The sequence below is a fragment of the Trachemys scripta genome, chromosome 2 (genome assembly GCF_013100865.1).
Source record: "Trachemys scripta elegans isolate TJP31775 chromosome 2, CAS_Tse_1.0, whole genome shotgun sequence".
Lineage (NCBI taxonomy): Eukaryota > Metazoa > Chordata > Testudines > Emydidae > Trachemys > Trachemys scripta.
In genome coordinates, this window is record NC_048299.1 from 31,919,155 (window position 1) to 31,929,313 (window position 10,159).

Below are 10,159 nucleotides of genomic sequence, written 5' to 3' on the forward strand. Positions count from 1 at the left end.
TGTAAAAAGCAACAGAGGGTCCTGTGGCACTTTTAAGACTAGCAGAAGTATTGGGAGCATAAGCTTTCGTGGGTAAGAACCTCACTCCTTCAGATGCAAGTAATGGAAATTTTCAGAGGCAGGTATAAATCAATATGGAGATAACAAGGTTAGTTCAATCAGGGAGGGTGACGTGCTCTGCTAGCAGTTGAGGTGTGAACACCAAGGGAGGAGAAACTGCTTCTGTAGTTGGATAGCCATTCACAGTCTTTGTTTAACCCTGATCTGATGGTGTCAAATTTGCAAATGAACTGGAGCTCAGCAGTTTCTCTTTGGAGTCTGGTCCTGAAGTTTTTATGCTGTAAGATGGCTACCTTTACATCTGCTATTGTGTGGCCAGGGAGGTTGAAGTGTTCTCCTACAGGTTTTTGTATATTGCCATTCCTGATATCTGACTTGTGTCCATTTATTCTCTTGGACACAAGTCACATAAATGGACACAAGTTGACTGTAATCCACATCTTTAAATGGTGTGTGATTTCTGAAGTATAAATTCTTCCTTGTTTGATCCAGATTTCTGGATGATCCTGTCCTTTATATTTTACAATAACATCTTCTAAGGCTGAGATGTCCAGTGTACTCGAAGAGCTGATGTCAATCATCTGAAATGTGATTTCTAAAACTTCAACTATGCAGGTTCTCGTCACGCCATACAAAGCAAACCCAGGGTTAAGATGATCTACATTTCTATCTGTTGTTCTGTAGGTGATTATTCTAACTGAACAACTGAATTTTTTCTCTCTTAATGCCACAATAATTTGGCGATAAGCCTCACAACACTTAGCTAAATGTGCCACCACTTTGCTTGGGAACTCGTTGCTTAACTTTTGAATTCCCCACATGAACAAAACTTCCTGGTAGTCCTCAATTTCCCTTTTCATTTTATGCTGTGCAGTTATTTCTAGTGTCTTGGCTTCTAACAGTATCTCCCAGTAATCATACATAACATATCTCAACTCATTGTGTAAGTATTTTTTGAGCTGCTGAGCGCTTCCAAGTTTGTCAGCGAACACAATGACTCTGGGTGTTTCCCCTAAACTTCCTATGGTCTGAGCGGGAGATATTTCTTTCCACTTATTTTCAAAGAGCAAGTCATTGTCTCTGGGGGATGTTGGTTTCATAAAAGTGATCCCAACATGTTTCAGTTCTGCCAGAATGGAGCCACGGTTATCTGTAAAGCATCCACAAACTTCTAAGTAGTTCCCAGTTGATTTGCTTGTTTTCAAATATATCATCATTTCCTCCTCCAAAGGTCTGAAAACTACAAGACTGCCTGTGCCAGAAGGAAAGTCTGCTCTGGTTTGGAAAGTTATTGTTGTCATGACAGTGATCATCTGTAGAAAACAGTCTAACAGCACTGGATGATACAATAGTCAGACATCTCTTCTCTGGTCTCTCTGTTCACAATTGTGCTGGTTATAGCTTCCTTTAGCGCGTCACAATAAAATACATCACAAAAACTAATCATGGAGTCATCTTTGATGGAGTTATTTCTGTTTTAGCTGCTAATGCAACTTGTTGCTGTAAATGTCAAAGAGAGTTTGTAACAAATGCTTTTCTCTACTTGTAATTTACATGGCTTCTTCTACAGACAGATGTACAGGCCAGATTTGGGAGAGTTACTGAGTTGCTTATGTTTAACTGCTCAGCTGTGTCTTCCATTGTCAATTTGAGGGATTTGCTTGAAGCTGCAGAGAGTACAAATAATTCAATCGGTCTTTTAAAAGAGGGAAGAACCTGTGTTTGCTTGAACTGTCTGACAACAACCTGGGCATTAGTTCCCCCAAATCCAAAACAGTTGACACCAGCTACTCTTCCAAATTCTCTCGACTCTTCCCATTTCTCTACAGTCGTTGGAATTGATAGATTTAACTTCTCTGTATTTATGCTACTAATATCCTCTCTGTAGTGCACAGATGGAACAATCATTTCATGGTGCATCATTAAAAGAACTTTAATTAATGCAGCTGCCCCAGCAGCTGATTCAGCATGGCCAATGTTCCCTTTAACAGAACCAATCTTTAGAACAGGCATTTTAGGAGATCTGTTATTACCAATGATGCTACCTAGGCTCTCTTGCTTTTGTAGGATCTCCAGCAGGAGTTTCTGTGCCATGTACTTCAACATACTGAACAACTTATGCGTCAACATGAATCAGATAAATGCTGCATATTAACTTTTCCTATGCTGTTTGAGATGGTCTTGTGATTGGACTCACGGATCTGCCATTCTGATTTATTACACTGATATTTATATCTGCCCATATTCTGTTGCAATCTTCTAGTGCTCGTTTTGAAAAAAAGGATTTTTACAATATAGGAAGGGCAAGGGCAGACAGAATATTCTGTTTAATTCTTAAACATACCCTTCTTACACTAGGATAAGTGCCTAAATATTTTAGCCCTGGATATTAACCTCACAGTAGAAGAGTTGCATCTAGAGCTGGGAATATGTTCTCCCATTAAAGGACATATTAGAATGGGAATTGAACAGTGCTAGGTATCTGGAAATCTCATTTTGGAAGCTCTATGAAAATGAACCTACCTTTTTTAGTGACTTCAGTAAAAGAACACCACAGCCTTCTCCCCTTCCATTACCATTTGCCTTTTTAGTAAAGGGCTTACTCATCCCCTTGGGAGAGAGCATTTTTGCTTTACTCAGAGATACGAAAGTGCTGGGATCTATAATGCAGTTCACTCCTCCAAACAGAGCCGCTTCACAGTCTCCTGTAGTAAAATAAATGTATGACTGTTTTCCATCTTTTGTGCATCTCTACAGATTTACATTAATACACTGTAGTAATATTTGGAATTGTTAACAGTGCCCATTAGTGATAAAAAGAATTTGCAGGGAGATTATAAAAACAGAACTGACCCATTGAAAGTGCGTAGACATATTCAAACTTTCAGGCCCTGAAACCCAACAGATGATAAAATTCTCAGTGTTTGGAATGGGCCCAAGCAGACAGCAGAATATTAATAGAAGCTATTGAGGGAGTAAATAATCTTGGTCTTTAAAAAAAACACAAAAAACATCCACTCCTTCATGAATCATGATAATGTGATTTGAAAGAATGGCAGACACTAATCATTTAGCAGGTCCCTGAAAAAGAAAGGCTTAAATCTTCCATGGGTGCCAAAAATCAGTGATAGTATTTGACAGTTGCTGTTACAGGTGATATAAAACTCTGTACTCTGTACTGGTGGAACTGAGGGTGCAAACTTTCATTTTGTTAATGGTAAAATGGAAATGCTTTTAGCCCTTACCAGCCCTATACCTATCTCATAGAACTGGAAGGGACCTTGAACGGTCATCAAGTCCAGCCCCCTTCCTTCACTAGCAGGACCAAGTACTGATTTTGCCCCAGATCCCTAAGTGGCCCCTTCAAGGATTGAACTCACATTACCAGGGCAATGCTCAAACCACTGAGCTATCCCTCCCACCAGTGGTGCACATATATACCTTAGTAACTTAACTACAGTATCAACCCTAATTTATTTGCTTATTTACTTTTAGTCCCAGTACCTTGTTTAACTGCTTGCAAGGCGTAATGCAAAGCAAAAAGAAACGATGAGCATGCAGTATCGATGGAAAGTGATGGTCCAGTCAGATTAAAAGTGTATGAAATCCTGTTAGCAGCTATGCTTACTGCTACCCCAGTTCCATCGTAATGATTTATTTCAGTTACTGCTCTGCTTGATATGATCTCATAGTCTCGATTCATAAGACCTGTAAAAACAGCAGACATGTTTCATGTTAGCATGAGAGATTAAAATAGATGAGCAGATCTAAACGTAGTGGTGTTCTTTGCTTTCTCACTTTTATCCTGTGCCATGCTACATCAGCACCTACAGTGAAATCCTGGTTGTATTGAAGTCGATGGCAAAACTCCCATTGACTTCAGTGGGGCCAGGATTTCACTCCTTATCTATATATTTAACACTTGAAATTTGTCTGAAGGTATTAAATGACATGAAGGCCTCGTCTGCAAGAGAAAGTTTCACTGATTATAACTGAATCAGTTTAAATGTGTTAGTCTCTAAGGTGCCACAAGGACTCCTCATTGTTTTTGCTGAATCAGTTTAGAATCACACTTTCAGTTAAATTGGGACTAACTCCTATTTTGATTGAACTTAAACAGATTCCTAATTAACTCAAACTGAACCAAAATGAGCCGTGTTTAAAACTGAAAGCGAGTCCACAGATTTAACTGAATGGGTTTTAAAATCACACCTTTAGTGAAACCAGCATAACTTTCTTGTGTAGCCCAGGCCTTAGCACTCAATTTTGACACAGCCCCATACAGCTGAGCAGGGCAGTAAGGCCTTATAAGAACCATCCCCATCCCATGTGGCCATGCAGGGCTTAGCCGGCTTATGAGACATTGGGTTTGGTGAGGCAAGAGCAGGAGCTGCACTCCCAGTAGACTCCCTGTGAGCAGGTAGATGAGGGGAAAGGAGGGGTGTTACTGATCCTGTGGCCAGGCAGCCCTGCAATGGGAGGAGGGAGGAGCTGGACCAGTCCAGCTGGAGGACCAGGAACTGGAGGCACAAAGGCTCCCAGAGTCATCAGGAGTGCAAGAGAAGCAGCCACACTGCTACCTCCATCCGAAGAACACAGTGTCCACCCACCTCCTTAGCCACGCAGTGCAGTTTGTGATTTAGACTTAGAGTGTCATTTATGTAACAATAAACAATACAATTAATTCATTAGACAATGTGAACTGTTCATAACATACAGTATGCAGCACTGTTCAGAGCATAGTAGCTTTAGATATTCCATCATTAGATTAATAAAGTTAGATAACTATGTAAATTTATGAACTGGTTCACCACTAGGCTGCTAACTTACCAACAAAAACCCCTGTTTTGCTGCCACTGACATGTTCCATCGCGACTCCTGCATCCTCCAGGGCTCTGTACGTGCATTCCAAGAGTAACTTTTGTTGAGGATCCATGCGCTCAGCTTCCAGATCCTTAATTCCAAACAGCTTGTTGTCAAATGTGTTAAATCTAAGACATACAAATCAGGAAATGGCATGAGATTCTTATAAGAAAGCTAGAGAAATGTGGTCTAGGTGAAATTACTATACGATGGGTGAATAACTGGTTGAAAGAGTGTAATCCAAGAATAGTTATCAATGGATTGCTGTCAAACTGGGAGAACATATCTAGTGGGGTTCCATGTAGGTCAGTGCTGGGTCCAGTACTATTCAATATTTTCATTAATGACTTGCATAATGAAGTGGAGAGTATGCTTATGAAATTTGTGGATGACATCAAGCTGGAAGGAGCTGTAAGCACTTTGAAGGACAGGATTAGAATTCAAAACAATGTTGATAAATTAGAGATTAGTCTGAAATCAACAAGATTAAATTCAATAAAGACAAGTGCAAAGTACTACACTTAGGAAAAAAATCAAATGCACAACTACAAAATGGGGTATAAGTGGCTAGGTGGTAGTGCTGCTGAAAAGGATCTGGGGGTTTATAATGGATCACAAATTTAATATGAGTCAATAATGTGAAGCCGTTGTGAAAAAAGCTAATATCATTTTAGGGTGTATTAATATGAATATGCAAGACATAGGAAGTAGTTGCCCTGCTCTACTTGCCACTGGTGAGGCCTAGGCTGTAGTACTGTGTCCAATTCTGGGCACCACACTTTAGGAAAGATGTGAACAAATTGGAGAAAGTCCACAGGACAGCAGAAAAAATTATAACAGGTTTAGAAAACCTGACCTAAGAGGAAAAGTTTTAAAAAGTGAGCATGTTTAGTCTTGAGGAAAGAAGACTGACAGGGGACCTGTTAAGAGTTTTCAAATATGTTCACAGATGTTATATTGACTGCTGTGATCAGTTGTTCTCCATGTTCACTGAAGGTTCAATAAAAAGTTATGGTCTTAATCTGCAGCAAGGGAGATTTAGGTTAGATATTAGGAAAAACTTTCTAACTCAAAGCATAGTTAAACTCTGGAATAGGTTTCCAAAAGAGGTTTACAAGAACAGGTTGGACAAACACCTAATATGGATGATATAGCTTTACTTGGTTCTGCCTCAGTGAAAGGGCCTGGATTTGATGATTTTTTAGGTCCCTTCTAGCCTTACATTTCTATGATTCTATGATACATATAGCATGCAGTATGAGAGAGTTTATTGTGTTGCATATTCAATTGTAATTACATGACAAGCCAAACCTGTATCCCTCCAGGAAAATTTCACATCAGAAAGTAGCATGCCGGTACATCTACAGATGTACCAAGTACAAATGTGACCATAATGTAATTAAATGTAATATCCTTGTAGTGGGGAAAATGCCAAAGGAACCCACTACAGTACATTTAGCTTCAGAAAGGGGAACTACACAAAAATGAGGAAGCTGGTTAAAGAGAAATTAAAAAGAACTATCATAAGAATAAAGTGCCGGCAAACACCATAATAAAGGCTCACACTAAATGTATATCCAAAATTTTAAAAAAGTAAGAGGAACAAAAAAATGCCACCATGACAGAAAAAGGTGGTTAGAAGAAAAATTATATCTTTTAAAAATTGGAAGTCAAATCTTACTGAGGAAAACAGAAAGGAGCATAAACTCTGGCAAGTAAGTAAAAGTATAATGAGGCAGGCCAAAAAAGAATTTGAAGAGCAACTAGCAAAAGACACAAAAACTAACAGCAAAAACATTTTTCTAAGTACATCAGAAGCAGGAAGCCTGCAAAACAATCAGTGGGGCCACTGGATGATTGAGGTGCTACTGGAGCATTAAAGGAAGACAAGACCATTCTGGAGAAGTTAAAAGAATTTTCTGCATTGGTCTTCACTGCACAGGATCTGAGGGAGATTCCCACGCCTGAGCCATTCTTTTTAAGTCACAAATCTGAGGAACTGTCCCAGAATGAGGTGTCAGAAGAGGAGGGTTTGGAACAAACTGATAAATTAGAAAGTAATAAGTCACCAGGACCAGATGGTATTCACCCAGGAGTCCTGAAAGAACCCAAATATGAAATTGCAGAACAACTAACTGTGGTATGTAACCTATCGCTTAAATCAGATTCCGTACCAGATGACCAGGACAGGAAACAGATTTTTTTTAAAGGCTCTAGAGGTGATCCTGGCAATTAAAGCCTAGTAAGCTTAACTTCAGTATCAGGAAGATTGGTTGAAACTGCGGTAAAGAACAAAATTATCAGACACATAGATGAACATGGTATGTTGGGGAAGACTGCACACAGCTTTTGAAAAGGGAAATCATGCCTCACCAATCTATTATGATTCTTTGAGGGAGTTTACTAGGATGTGGACAAGGATGAGCCAGTGGATATAATGTACTTGGATTTTCAGAAACCATTTGACAAGGTCTCACACCAAAGGCTCTTAAGCAAGGTAAGCAGTCATGGGAGAAGGAAGGTCCTCTCATGGATCAGTAATTAGTTAAAAGATAGGAAACAAAGGGTAAGAATAAATGGTCAGTTTTCACAGTGGAGAGAGGTAAATAGCAGAGTCCCCAAGGATATGTAGTGGGACCTGTGCTGTTCATATTGATCTGGAAAAGGGGATAAACAGTGAGGTGGCAAAGTTTGCAGACAATACAAAATTACTCAAGATACTTGAGTACAAAGCTGTCACTGAAGAATTACAAAGAGATGTCACAAAATTGGTTGTCTGGGCAACAAAATGGAAGATGAAATTCAATGCTGATAAGTGCGAAGTAATGCCCATTGGAAAACATAATTCTAACTACACATAAAAAATGATGGGGTCTAAAGTGGCTGTTACCACTCAAGAAAGAGATCTTGGAGTTATCATGAATAGTTCTCTGAAAGCATCTGCTCAATGTGCAGGAGCAGTAAAAACACTAACAGAATGTTAGGATCCATTAGGAAAGGGAAAAATAATAAGACAAGAAATATCATAATGTCACTAAATAAATCCATGTTATGCCCACACCTTGACTACTTTGTGAAGTTCTGGTTGACACATCTCAAAAAAGATATATTAGAATTGGAAAACGTACATAGAGGGGCAACAAAAATTATTAAGGGCATGGAACAGCTTCCATATGAAGAGAGATTAAAAAAGGACTGTTCATCTTAGAAAAGAGATGACTAAGGAGGAATATGATAGAGATCTATAAAACCTTGAATTGTGTGGAGAAAGTAAATAAGGAAGTGTTGTTTACCCATTCACATAACACAAGAACCAGTGGTAACCCAATGAAATTAATAGGCAGAAGGTTTAAAAGAAACATAAGGAAGTACTTCTTCACACAATGCACAGTTAGTCTGTGGAACTCATTGCCAGGGGTGTAACTGAAGGTGAAGAGTATAACTGGGTACAAAAAAGAATTAGATAAATTCATGGAATATAGGTCCATCAAAGGCTATTAGTCAAGAAGTTCAGGGATGCAACCCAATTCTCTGAGTGTTCCTAGACCTCTGATTGCCAGAAGCAGGGACTGGACAACAGAAGATGGGTCACTCAAATTTGCCCTGTTCTTTTCATTCCCTCTGAAGCATCTGGCACCAGCCACTGTCAGAAGACAGAATACTGGGCTAGATGAATCATAGGTCTGACCCAGTATGGCTGTTGTTTAGTTGTTTTTCTATGTATATTAAGCACTACCTCAAAAAATATTTATCCTTACAACAGTATATTTACCAAATAGCCAGAATGATTCTATAAAAAAACAAAAATATAAAGAACTGAAATAAATAATGGAATAAAAAAGATATTAAGAGAAAAGTATTTTAAAAAATGTTATACCACCTACCAAGAGAAATAAGATTATTGTTGATATTAATAAATAATAATAATATTCCTCTGCATAGATTTATATATAAATATAGCACTGTCAGGTTTCACATTAGAGGTGGTTAGAAAAATTCCAGTGAAACCCTTTTTCAGTCAGAATTAGCTGATTTGTAAAAATTAAAATGATCTGCAGAGACAGTTTGGTACCAATGAAGTTCCAATGGAACCCACACAACCAACCGGGTGAACACTGGCTCGCCTTGTATCTGGTGGAGAGTAAGCGTGGAGAGTTTTTTGACTCATATGGGGACCCCCTGAACAGTGTGTTGTTTCCTAAAAGCATTATGAAATTTTTAAACAAAAATGCCACAGACATGGTGTTTCACAATAGACAATTACAAGAGCCCTGCTCCGTTGCCTGCGGCTATCACTGCGTGTTTTTCTTACATCATCGTAGCAAGGGTTTATCTTTTGACCGGATTATAAAATTGTATTCTAATGACTTAGTGCAAAACGACCAGATGGTGATGAATTTTGTAAAAAATAAATTTAAATTCTTGGGCATGACTAGCCTTGCTCAAAGCATGTTTCAACAAGCCCAGACATGTGTATCTTGCAATGATTTTCATAGCCATGTTACCCAATAAAGCACCCCAGGTGAGGGGTTTAAAGACAATTGATGTTTGTTGGGGTTTTTTGTTTTTTTTAAAAAAAAACAATGACCAATTGAGAAAAAGTACACAGATTTTTTTTTAAAGTATAGAAATGTTTTATTTAAAGCAAAACATTACCAGTTTTAAAAATTTTAGAATGTGAAAAACATTACATACATGTGAAAAACATTCGGCTCTTTTAGCTAATTTTCATTTTTTAGATGGCAAAAAAGAGGTCACGGTTTCTCGATCCACGCCGGTGTCAGCAGTCGAGGCCTTGAGGCATTCCAAAAGATCTCTGTTGGCCGCATTGCCCATGACGGAAGATGGTACGTTCAGTTCCGCCATGGCATTCATAAACACATCCCATCCTTTAGGTACATGTCTGCTAGGAACAGAGCGAGTCTGGGTGACAGCCCTGACTTAGTCGAGCATGTTAGAACCATTAACCACAGAGCCCTTGTACACAAAAGACCCTTTATCGTTCCATGAAGAGAGATTTTTATCCTGGCCCAGCTTATTTAGCAATATTATTGCATTTTTCTTATAACGCTTATTCACATTATCCAACACCTCCTGAACAACAGAGTCTGAGTTCTTTGGTGTTTCTGGGGGTTTGGCAGTCACACTTTGTTCCTGTTCCGGTAGAAACAGACTTATTTTCCCTTTATCCGCATATTTGGCCAAGTCAGTTATTTGAAGAACAGACTTCATTTCA

General features: G+C 38.8%; 1 pseudogene; it reads right to left on the reverse strand.

Annotated features, from left to right (window-relative positions):
• Nucleotides 1-1,503: 1,503 nt before the first annotated feature.
• Nucleotides 1,504-9,789, reverse strand: LOC117871500 (annotated as a pseudogene).
• Between the last annotated feature and the right edge of the window lie 370 nt (nucleotides 9,790-10,159).